This window comes from Protopterus annectens, chromosome 8.part0, assembly GCF_019279795.1.
Source record: "Protopterus annectens isolate FY-2018-M chromosome 8.part0, PAN1.0, whole genome shotgun sequence".
NCBI lineage: Eukaryota > Metazoa > Chordata > Ceratodontiformes > Protopteridae > Protopterus > Protopterus annectens.
The window spans coordinates 1,456,472,648-1,456,486,202 of NC_056741.1; positions in this window are offsets into that span (position 1 = coordinate 1,456,472,648).

Here is a 13,555-nt window from a genome sequence, read left to right on the forward strand (position 1 = left end):
ATGCATAATTTGAACAGAAATACACAGTCCAACAACATGCAGGGTTAATTGATGGCAACATGCCATCAGGTTTGGATGTATGAACAGGGCAGATGCATCAACGGACATGCAAATATATATGACCCAACAGGACAAACATCCAGGGGTGTTAATTGTGATTGCACATACCATTTTCACGTGGAATGGGTTATATGTGGTTATAGGGTGGGGTGAAGAAAATAATATTAACACCTTCAAATACCAATACATATGCTGTACATTTCTAATAGCTACAGTTATATACACACTACTGTTCTAACTACAGTTTCCTATATAATAACTATTTCAACTTGGTGATAGGACTGTTACTGCAACATCAATATACATTTTATTGTTCTTCATACACATTCATATCTAGCTTTGTTCAGCTACATCATCCTGCTACATTTGCTTTATATAGATGTAGACAAGTGTGGATGTTTGGTATGTCAGACAATCATCCTATCTGCATATTGCAGACTGAGAGCAACATATCCAGATTTTGGGATACACATTCCAGATGCAGCAACACTTTGAACAGATTTCGCTGTTTGGTTTTGATTCTCACATGCATTTCATTCTGTCTTGACTGCAGTATACTTTATTCAGGGGTTATTACTACTGTATTGCTGGATTCATGACACTTTCTCACACTCTCTCACTTGCTTTCATTTTACTATTCAGGATGGTACTTACTTCTAGGCTTTATTTACATGTTTTACCTGTAGTTATTACAATCCTTTCCAGCAGTCTCACTTCTGTCATGTTTCAGTATTTCAACAGGGATATATATCACACGTGATTTCATCATCTTCTGCAGCTATACTTTTCAGCCTGCTGCAGGTTGTGTACTATTTTCTTACAGGTAGGGCATTTTTATTTCAGAATTTATGTCAGACAGTTTCATTTTTCGGTATAACTTATAGGCTGAAACACACTTTTGTAATCAAGCAATACTTGCAGACACTTTCACACTGTTACTTGCACATTTTATTCCTTACTGACTACACTGCACTCTTTTGCTGACTGTCATACTTTTATATTTCTTTACAGTTACTGGTAGTGGATTACTGACCTGCCTGGTGGCGCAACCACACCAGCCTATCACCATAGGCTCTGCAGTTCGCAGAACAGACACCTGCAGCTGTAATATAAATGAAGTAATATTGGAATACATATCTCCATAATATCAACTAGTTTAATTTCTTACATACATAATTAAATGTAACTTACTCAGTAGTGGGACGTTGGGTGTTTGCCGGGCCTCCTGGATGCAAAGGTTCAGTTGGTCCTGTTTGCGTCTCTTCAGGTCCGCATGGTGGTGACGGACCTGCTCACCAGTCCTTGGAATCCCTGTGGCACTGGTGAGATCATGAGCCAACCGGTCCCACGCCTCGGCCTTGTATGCTTCCCAGAGGACCTGGCCCTGCATGAGTTGGGCCTCATGATTGTGGACTAGGAGCCAGACCATGTACCTGGACTCCTCAACACCCCACCTCTGTGCTCGAAAGTAACTACCCTCTCCTACTCCTGTCATTCTGCCTGCAGGTCAGTTCTACAATTGTTTATGCTGTGTATTCCTGCCTATGGGGATTATATAGTCCGTTTTTCCCGCACATATCTGTGATTGGCCATTTTGGAATTGTATCAGCTTCAGTAAACCTGCATTGTCATGCTCCAGTTTGTATTCATTCCTATATATTAGCTATTATTGCATTTCTAGGTACTGCTGTCATGGCTTAGTGGTTTGGTACCTTGACTATGGTGTATAGTATCCTGGGTTCGAACCTGGCCACTGCTTTTTATTTTTCATGACTGTCTAGACATGCTGAGGGGTGTGTCTGTGTAAAGGCAGTTTTGATACGGCTTGTTCAACGTTGCCCGTCGGTTAGCTTGTTTGCGCAGTGCGTAGCTCCGCGCAAATGGGGTACGCTGGTTTAAGCCTCATTTGGCTATCGGCACGCATATTACGCTCAGATGCACTCACCCTGTTAAACTATAGCTCAGCTATGGGCACATCTTACATTTTTTATTCTTTTGTTACCTCACATTTCTTCAATATAAATGGGCTATTTCATTACATTTTACATAAAATGTGTTTTATGTGTACATATTTGTTAGGGACTTCTTTTGTGCTTATTTTGCTAAAAATAAAAAAATTGGTCTTGTGGGGGCTCGAACCATGAATGCCTGCTCTTCAGCCAACATCTCTACCACTGCGCTATTGCTTCTTGGCTTACTTTGCATATTTAGTTTTTATATGCTTTCCCACTGACTGCTAACTGTAGCTGCGCTACAGGCACACCCGCGCAAATGAGCGCACTCACGGTTAAACATTTTTACAATTTAAAAAAAATATATAACATGTTTATTTATATGTTTTCTGTTCATAGTCTGTGGGGGCATGTGTTGTGTTCTGTTTATTCACATTTCCGTGGACTCTGTCGTGGGTGTTTACTTTGGGAACTTTTCCTCTTCTGGGGGTGTGTCTGCTTACAGGGCTCGGCCTACGGACACGCCCCCTACTGTCTTACACGGACCGTGTTAGCCTTAAGTGTGATTCAGCATGCTCTCATGAATATGCAAAGCATGCTGACATCACTCCGTTTAACTGCAGCCTCCGTGTATGAGTTATAACTCTTACACGGAGGCTTCGTGAATCCTGCCCATAGTGTTATGCTTGCCAGAAGCAAAAATAGAAGATATGAGACAAGCCTTGGAATGCCTTAATATACGGAAGTACGCATCCATTTGTATTCATGTTTATACAAATGCTATCATCCGCAAGGATTCTCTGACTGTTAGTAGGGAACTGACAGCACTCTTAGAAAGTATAGCTTGTACTGGTGTTAGGACATACTTTTCACAAATCACCCATAGAAAGGATAGTAAGGTCACTGTGAATGAAACAAAATTGGGGGTAAATATCTACATGGAAAAAATGTCCTGTTTTAAAAAATGGAAATGTGTAGAGAATCCAAGCCTAGTTTTTGGGCACAAGTGTTCAGACAGGATGACATGCATTTCTCAAGATCAAGGAAGAGAATTTTTGCAGCAGATATTTTGCAATATTTGACAAACACAAGGCAGGATTTTTGCCAGACTGACAATTTAACAGTTCACAAATAGCAACATTTGATGCATCTCTGATGGTTGTTAATATTAGGAGCATTATGGTATAAGTTTGAACATTGTAATCTTGAACCCTAAAGTCCGAAATCCAAAATAGCGAAGCCATGGCACATCATTTTTTCCCCAGGGAAAAAAATCTGTGGGCCGTTTTCAGGTCTTTGCTATTTCCTCTACTGTGGTGTGATCTTGGAGTTGGTCTATTTAAGTAGGGCCAGTGTGGGGGGCATAGCCCCCCGTGTTGGGGGTGTGGGGAGGCTTGCCCCCCTCCATAGAGTGTTCAGGTATTTTTTTTTATTTTTAGTTTGTTTATATTTTATGTTCAATGTTTGAAAACTTCACTCATATGGAGTCAGTCTTATGAGATTCAAAGTTTTCAGAGTTGAACATATAATATAGACCCTGTGATTATTAAATGTTCACTGATAACACCAACACTATAGCCTGTGTAACTGTGACAATAAAGACAAACTTGGAATATATAACAATTGTTGAAGTGTATAGACCACCAAAGTCAAGTGCAGATGCCCTAGAGGAATTCATACATTTCTTGCATGACACACAGGAGGGAAGAGTAATATTAGCTGGGGACTTAAATTTACCAGAAACAGACTGGAATAATATTGATTCAACAAAGTTAGTAAGGAAATTATTCATAACATATATTCAGGAACAATTGCTTCAGACTGTAATAAAACTACCAGGGAACGGAACATACTAAACATTGTTTATGTTCCTAAAGAAATTATTGTTACTTCAAGTCAAGTTTTACCACCATTGATGTGCAGGGATCATGGGGTTATAAAGGTTAATTTGCTGCTAGACAATTCTGCCAAACTGAAATCTAAGCCAATGCACAGAAGGTTAATTACAGATTATATGGAAGCAAAACAGTTACTATATAAACTAACTGGAGTGAGGTGTTCAGTGGAAAAACTGCACATGGAATGTAGAAAGTTTTGAAAGAGGAACTGAATGCAAAAAAATAAAAAAAAATGTTTAACATCAGGATCTAGGCATACAACATCAGGGGGATATATTTCCATAAGAACAATATATCTGATTAAGGTGAGGGACAAAAAATATAAAAAAATGGAAGAGAGGTCGCACTACAACTTAGAAAACTGAAATAAACAAGCTGGACAAACAGATTAAGCATAGTGTCAGACAAGATCAAGAAAAAAATTGAAGAAAATTTATATAAAGATACTGAACATAATAGGAAACCTTTTTATAGATATAAAAGATGTGGAATTGATAAACTGTGTGCAGATTCTAAAATGTATTCTCAGACACAACAGATTATAAATATATTTACAAAATCTTATGCAAAACAGTTTGGCTCCACAAAAGGGGTAATAAGTTGTCCTAGTCACATCCAGGTAACCCCAGATACTGGAATCAAGTTAGACCATATTTGAAAAGAAGTGTGCAAACTGGATCCAACAAAGCACAGGGAGGAGACGGAATTAGTTACAATGACCAGAGAATACTTCAACAAGAACTTACGGTACCACTAGGTTTTATATAAATATATATATATATATGTGTGTGTGTGTGTTTGTGTGTGTGTGTGTGTGTGTGTGTGTGTGTGTGTGTGTGTGTGTGTGTGTGTGAGAGTCCTCAAGATTGGAGACATGCACTTATTAATCCTGTCTTCAAGGAAAAGGGGAACAGGACCAGCCCAGAGTCATACAGACCCTTTAGTCTACCTTCATGTTCTGTAAAAATAATGGAGAACGTAATATTGGATAAGTTATTGTTAGAACGGGATAGATTGGGACTTGAAACCATATAACAGCATGTATATGGTAAAAACAGATCTATTACCACCTGTAACAATGTTCTATAACAATATAATAACAGCTATAAATGAAAAATTGTGCTGTGATATACTTTATATAGATTTAACTTCAGCATTTGACAGGGTCATACACAAAACACTGATCAATAAATTAGTACAACCAGCTATTAATGTACTCGATAAGATGGGGCTTACAAATAGGATATGGCAAGTATCATACAACAACTGGACAGGTGAAATCCTTAGTTACAGTCACGGGGTCCCACAGAGCTCTATCCTTAGCCCTTACTTGTTTAGATTGTATCTTTCAGACCTAACTTTTTCATCTGAGATGTTCTACAGTCTATATGCAGATGACCTGAAGTTGGGTAACCTGATTACATGTGTTACAGATAAGGTATCTGCAAAATAACATGACTAAATAGACCATTTGGGCACAGGAGAATAATATGCTGATAAATACATCAAAAACTAAGCATATGAGATTTGGGAAACATAAACTTGAAAGGTGACTATTTAATACAGCACACAGTGATTGAAACTGTAGACTCATTTAAGGACCTGGATATATGGGTAGATTTATGAGTTTTCTAATCATATCAGACAATTGGTTAATGATAGTTATAGAACTATAGGTTGTATAAAAATATTTATAACGTCTAGGAAATCAAAAATGATGAAGTCATTGTCTGTTAAATTAGACCCAGTCTTGAGTAGGGAATAATAATATGGAAACCCTATAAGAAAACAAGCATGAGTAAACTGGAATGAGCACAGCAGAAATTTACCAACGGCATCCATGGATGTGAAAATTTAAGTTATTATGAAAGACTAAAATATCTGAACTTGTACAGTGTTTCTTATAGATATCTAAGAGAAGATCTTATTCAAGTATATACGGTGTTTAGAGAGAACTAACTCTGGGAATGTTTGAGGTTATCAAAAAGTACTAGAGAATCATCAGATAACCAAGGCAGAAGATTCTATAGGAAGGAGAAGTGTGCTCATTGGTTCTCTGACAGAGTTGCTGATGGATGAAACAGACTACATGAAAAGAGACACAGTGGAGCTCTCAGATTATGTGGTCCAGGCAGGTATGACCCTAGCCCTGAGCAGCATCCTACCATTGCCCAGAATGATACTGCAGTACAAACAAAAAATGATTGACTTCAACAACTGGCTAAGTTTCTGGTGTCATTCTAAGGGGATCCAGTATCTGTCTGTCTGGGATGACATGATTGACAGACATCGATGCTTTGCCAGAGATGGCCTGAATCTGTACTGGCTAATGCTCTTGCCACCCCTATCGTACCTTTTTAGGTGGTGTTCCAAAGACCAAAGTACCACCATAACAGCTATAAATAAATGCAATCTGAGGGTCATGCTGCTCAATGCTAGAAGTCTAAATCTCAAGATGCATTTGCTTGAAGCACTCCTCAAAATGGAAACATTTGAAGTCTAAATCTCAAGATGCATTTGCTTGAAGCACTCCTCAAAATGGAAACATTTGTGTTGTAACAGAGAGCTGGTTTAAAGCAGCAGAAATCACCCCTGCATTACCAGGCTATAATGCATTCCACACCTGCAGACTAGTATCCCAGCAAAACGCATCTGAGATATTCCAGGTACATCTAACTTTGGGTAAGACAGCTATTCAGGTTGTAGCCTGCTATAGGTCCCCAACCATGTCCCAAGACTCTCACTTTACATTCCTAAGCACCCTGGCCTTTGATACCATTCCTCACTCAGGAATTATTGATAAATTCACCAAACTAGGCATCGACCCCTATATCGTTAGGTGAGTTGCAAATTGGCTCACAGATAGAACCCAAAGTGTGAAAGTAGCAGACTCCGAGTCAGACTGCCAACAAGTCACTAGTAGAGTCCCACAGGGATCAGTCCTGGGTCCTCTCCTGTTTGGCTTCTACTTCTCAGAAGTCCAAGCCAACATGGAGGGACTCTGGCTGACCACGTTCACAGATGACTGCAAGCTGAGAGCCATTATTAACTCCCCAAGTGATGCAGAAATCCTACAGAAAGACCTCACTGAGACCAATGACTGGTGTCAAAACCATGGCCTTAAGCTTAATGCCAGAAAATGCATCATCATCCCCTTCGGGAAAAACTCAGTTCCCACTAATTACCACATTGATGAGAGCCCACTGAACACCGAAGGAGTTATAAGAAATCTGGGGACACAGGTTGACAGCAACCTCTCCTTCGACCACCACATTGCCACTGTGATCAGAAAGTCCTTGGATGTGGCATATCTCATTAACAAGGGTTTTGCATCCAGGAAGAAAGAGATCATCATTTTTCTCTACTCTTTCCTCTTTACACCAATCATAGAATATAATGCCCCATTTGGAATGTACCTCACTAGACACCTGCAACAGCTGGAGAGGCAAACAAGTACCTCACGAAGAGGATCCTAGGCCTTAAACACATGTCCTACATGGACAGACTCAAAAAACTATAGCTATTCTCTATTTCATATCGTCTACTAAAAGGCGATCTCTGCTTGACTTACAAAGCCATGTCTGACTCAGCTCTGTTATAAATGCTACATCTAAAGAAATCTCAACCCCTCCACACCACATGCTCCAGAGACCTCAACCTCATTACCACAATCAGCAGAACATGCTGAAGGGACAAGTTCATAATCCGGAGAATGCCCATGCTCTGGAATAGACTTCCCATACATGTCAAGCAGAGCAACTCGCTGGCCCTTTTCAAGAGAAATCTTGATGAGTGGATGGGAAATAGAAAGTTCACCCCGGGAATCACTCCAGTGGCTCAACTTGATAGAGGCACTGAGAACTGATGTTGGATGGCACAATGACAGGGCACTTCTTGGCTTGTAAATGCTCCAGGGCCATTAGCCTAGTACATGCTTATGAACCTATGAACTACAAAATTACATTAAAGCAAGTACTAGTTTAGATATTTTTAAGAACAGCCTGGACATTTATTATGGGTACAAATGTTTTGATATATAGGCCAGCTAGAAGGGCATTAATGCCCATGCTTGAAATATTTGTATGCATGTATGTAGCCCCCACCCAGCTTCAAAGCTACAAACAACTTCATAACCTAACAAAAAAAAGTTAACTACTACAAAAAGAAAAAATTTACAATGTAAAACCAGAAACATACCGTCAAAAAAATCCAAAAAAAAATTTGGAACTAGATTAACAAGAGTCTTAATCCTGGTTCTCCTATCATACCAAATCCATGCCCCAATCACTCTCCATTTGAAACTGCCACAAAATTTAACTCGTATTTCATAGACTCAATAATCACCCTAACCCAAAACTGCCAAAATTCATATCTTACTTCACTGCTCTCACTTCCTCAATGTAAATCTACTTTTTCTTTTAAACATGTCCCTACCTCCTACTTTAAATCTTTTCTGTCTAAACATAAGCCCTGCTCACCCCCAGCTGAAAACCTAGTAGCCAGTGGCGGCTGGTGACTTAAGATCAAAGGGGGGATGCAGGATACAGCTGAATGGGTGTGGTCAGCTAGAAAGGGGTGTGGCCAAACAGAAGGGGATGAAGTTATGTTGCAGAAATACTTATTAACTCACTAATTATTTTGCATTCATCTTAAAATACAGAGAAAAACGTATCCGTTTTGCAAAGATATAATTACAAAAGTAAACAGCAGGGCAATTTGTTTAATTCACACCCAGCCCCAATTCCGAGTGCCTACACCACTCACAGTATCTAATTTGATCTTGTAAGGTTAAAAACAAAAATAACAAAAAAGGCAATACTGTCATTAAGGTAAGTATTCTTTTTTTTCACATAACACTCAGTTCAAAGCTTATGGTTGATCTTACTTCACTCAAATGCACATTAATCTTGCAAAGCAAGCTGAACTGCAGTCTTTCCATTTGCACATAATCATTGTCCCATCCCAACTGCCTACGCAGAGGATCTGCTTTGAGCCTACAAGGTTTAAAATAATGAGCTCAATTTGAAACATGCAAACAGGATCAAAGATAAAGTAATATAAAATAAAATTACACTGCTCTCTGGCAGATTTATCCCTCATATCTCAGTATCTTATACATAATAACTGTATGCTTGCACAACTGCAGGGGTAGGCATGAATTTAAAACATATCCCAACTTTTCATCACATACTCCAGTAGAAGATGTGATTAAATGGGATTCTGACCATACAGTCTTTACAAATGAAGTTGCAATTAATTTCAGAAAGATAAAATGAATATGTTTCCCATAAATTAACTGCTTTAATAATTTGCTTTTATTCTGTAACACATATAATAGTGGAAGCTGCATCAGGTGATCCTACAGTTATGTGACCTGCACTTACTCATTAATGTGCTGTACTTTTAAGAAGATCCATTGTAATCAGTGTTCTACCCCAGTTAACAAATTAAATAATGTTATTTTTATACCCCCTTTAGAAAGCTATAATGCACGTGCCTTTGACAACTGTTAAGAACTCTTCATCTAATTAATATCTTTAGTAATTGTGGTAACAACAGTCTTGACAGAAGTTATATTTAAAGATTTTTGCCTGCTTCAGAAAATAAGTCGTATCTATCTATAATGTGACCTATAATCCATCAAACACAATTTTCTGATGTACCATTTCATGGAAAGATTTAGTACCAAAGGAAAACACATTCTAAAATTAAGTTGTGTCTGTAGGCAAGCCAATTTTAGGTCAGCAGACGTCAATTTAATAAAATGAAAATGTATCATGTTACAGTCAGCTCTAACACTGCAATGTGAAGAACTTGCATTGCACTACGAGGCAGTGCATGGCATTACTTCTCTTTAGACGAGATCAGTCCTCTTTGACTCACCCTCTGCTGACATACAGGAGTCTTATCAATCAGCATTTTCATCTATTATTTGTGACTGTTAAACAGGCTAGATCTCTTCAGATTATCTGTTCTTTCAAAAGTACATTTAATCTTCAGACTTCTCATATTCATACCATTTTATAATCATACAGTAATCTTCCCCCAGACTCATTTTTCTGCAGTTCCTTATGTTAGGTATTTATGCAAATTGTTTTGCTTCTCATGTTTTTTAAACACAGTTTAACACTAACATCTAAGTGGGCCCCAACCCACTAATCTAAATACATGCTTGACTAAATTCCAGTTATCTAAGTCATACGTATATGTTTTCAGACTTTTGTTGGCTTGATTTTGTCTTTGTTCTTTTCTCAGTGGAAGCAGAGCTAAAACTGGGACCTATTTGTTTCTGTAGCATTTCAGTGCATGACTCTTGGAGAGTTTTTAGAAGCACAGGCTATAAAAAAAAATTCTAAGATAATATTTAATATTACCATCAGCTGTAGCAGTTAACTGTTATAAACCATTAATAATTAATAAAGGGGCAGCCCATGTATTAAGTCCAAGCAACTAAATAAATGAAAACATAGGGCTAACATTTTAAAATATGTAGACAGAGAAGTGGGTTAGATCGTAGTTCACAAATGAAGCACTCTAGGCTTACAAATGTTTGCTTCATGCAGTTTGAATATCTGTTATTTAAATAGACAGCAAAATTCATTCTATTTATGTAATATATGTAAGCCATAATACTCATGTTATAACCAATCCTTTTATGTCTATGAGGTATAACCGACACCCACTCAATAGATGTTGGGGTATCAAAACATTTTTTTTAATTTTATATCAGCACGTCTAGTTTTGCTTCAGTTAGCTCTTGATGACAGAGTCTTTGTGTACTAGCCAAATACTTAACTACTATAGCTGCACTATAGAAGATAAACTATAAATCAAAACATAGATGGCAAGTGAAAATCAATATTGAACAAGATCATTACAAGTTATTTGATGCCTTACAAAGCTGTATCCATCAATGCATTGTCCACCACCATTCATTAAACCTGGACTGGCAAGTGTCCTATTTCTCTTTCCTTATCCATAATAGTTTTCCCTTCCAACCTCGAGTGGGTTAAGGAGTTAGCCTTCCTCAACTCATCTGCCCAGAATTTTGCAGGATGCCCCTAATTTTACTTTATATTTTGCCTTGTTCCTTGTAAAATTGTTGACTTTTTGATAAATCACTGTGGGTTGCAATCAGTCAGTAATACCAGATGTCAGTTTCAAACTTCTTATTGTTCAGAAAATGTGTTTTGATGCAAAAACTATTGTTCTATTAACTTTTCAAGTTAATTAAATCTGTATAAAGAACTGTTACTGATCATGGGTCTTTGTTTCCATTAACTCTGACTTTGTCTTGAATCATACAGCATATAAATTGAGATATATGCCTTCAACTCTGCATCCTAGAGCGTGACCCACAACAACTGTAGAGCTGCATACAAATGCAATAATTCAAATATTGGGTGTCCTTAGAGTCAGCTAAACACATATTCAAAACAGCCAAGCAAAAAGCATTTTTTTACACACATCCATGTTCCAAAACAAACATATGACCATTGATTACAGTATGCATTTATATTTACTGATAAATTCAATAAGTAGGTGCAGTCAGAAACTTTCATTGTCAAAATGTTGTCCCCACCCCACCTCACATTAAAAATAAATACAAACACCCTCTCAAATGTTGCATTTATGCATTTATTGAATGAATGCATTATTTTCAAGCAATATCCATTCAACTGTTAAAAAAATAAAATAAAAACATTTTAGATAACTAAATTTGTCTCTAAGCAGGTCACACATATGTAACACTTTTTAGTCATTAAATATGCAGTTTAAGTATTTGACTGCCCCTGTAAGTCATAACATTTCAGAGAGATGATAAAAAATGTACTCAACTAAGTACAGTGAATTTGGCTTTGCCTCTCTACACCTTTGCTTCTTTTTATTTCTAAAATACTGTATATGTACAGTAAAAGTGAAATGTTTTATTTACTAGTGAAAGATTGGTGTGAACTGTTACAATTATTAAATAAGGTATATAGAGATAAATGGAAGTATCCATTTATAAAGGCACCTAGCCTAAAACTAAAAAAATGTATCACTAAGAAAGGTAGGCAGAGGAAGCGAGTCGACAGACACCTCAACATAAATAATGAACACATAGTGACATCTCTCTTCTTCCTTAATATTTACAGCTGACAGACAAAGAGAGTTTCAAAAAGGAAATGTGAGAGCAAGCATCACATTGCTGCAACAAACACAAAAAGCACAACCTTGATTTATGCATACAGTACAATCAGATGTTTTCCATAGCCTGCCTGCACCTTAATGAAGTGTAGCTCAAATCCCTTTATTGTGTTTCGTACAAAGTTACTTACAGTAGCCCTTTCTTAGTCTTATTTACAGATACTATCTTAAAAGTCATGGAGAATAATAATCTGGTATCCTCCCTTTTTCTTGACCCCTCGAAAGCCTTTCATACTGTCTCTCACCCCAAACTTCTTTTTAAATTGAATATCCTTAGTTTCTCAAACTCCACTCTCAGCTAGTTTTCCAGTTGGCATCAATCAGTCAAGTGAGTTTCTTCATTTACAATTTCCTCACAGTTAACACTAGAGTACCACAAGGTTCCATTCTTGGACCCATTCTCTTTCACATCTTTATAAACAAACTACACTCATCCTACCTACAATCCTCTCTTATACAATATGCTGATGACTCCTCTATCATTAGCTTTTCTGTCAACCTGCTACACCTTCAATCACCCACAAATCCTTTAACTCTATTAAAAGCTGTCTTAATGACAACCAACTTCAACTGAACCCGAAGAAAACCAACCTACTGCTATTTCTCCCAAAACCTCAATCCCACCTTAACTCAACCTTTACTGTCACATCTCTTGATAACACCAAAATAAAAGTAGTGCCACATATCAAACTCCTTGGTATCATCATTGATGATCAACTAAAATAAGACCTACACATCCAAAACTGCATGAAAAATCTCACCAAAAAGTCGTCATGCTTTACAGATAAAAAAAAATTGACTCTAGACCCAATCTTGCTAATGCCTACCTACTTCTCACACTACTCTGTCTCTCTCTCATACTAATCAACTTACAATCCACCCTGGAAACCATACTGGAACTCTGCTACAATAAAACTGCCAGCTTTGCTGCTAATCAGCCCTGTAACTCTCACCAATGTCTATCTCTAAAATCCTTAAACTGTCTCCAGCCACCACATCATCTTCTGCTCACTCAACTTTTCCTTACACATTCCATACTAAATAAACCTACATCCTGCTCAGCCATCTCATCCATCATCACTTTTTATATCACCAACTGCTCTCTCTGGAGCTCTGACCAACTTGTCTTGAAAATCTACATGCCTAAAAGATCCATGGACCATGACTTATACAGCTACACAGTGGCTCTAACCTGGAACAAATATGCTTTAGATAGAACATCCATCCCAAATAGTCACAAATTTAAAAAGTTACTAAGGAAAAGACTCTTAAACACTTGGCTCTGTTCCTGCCTTTAGCTTGCCTAATATCTCAGCAATCCACTCCTGCTCCTGCCCCATCTCTGCTTACTATTTTGGTAATCCATGCCTCTATCCTACCTATTATCTTAGCCATCCACCTCTTCTCCTTCCCCAACTCTGCCTATTATTTCAGTAATTCACATCAAAACCCTGC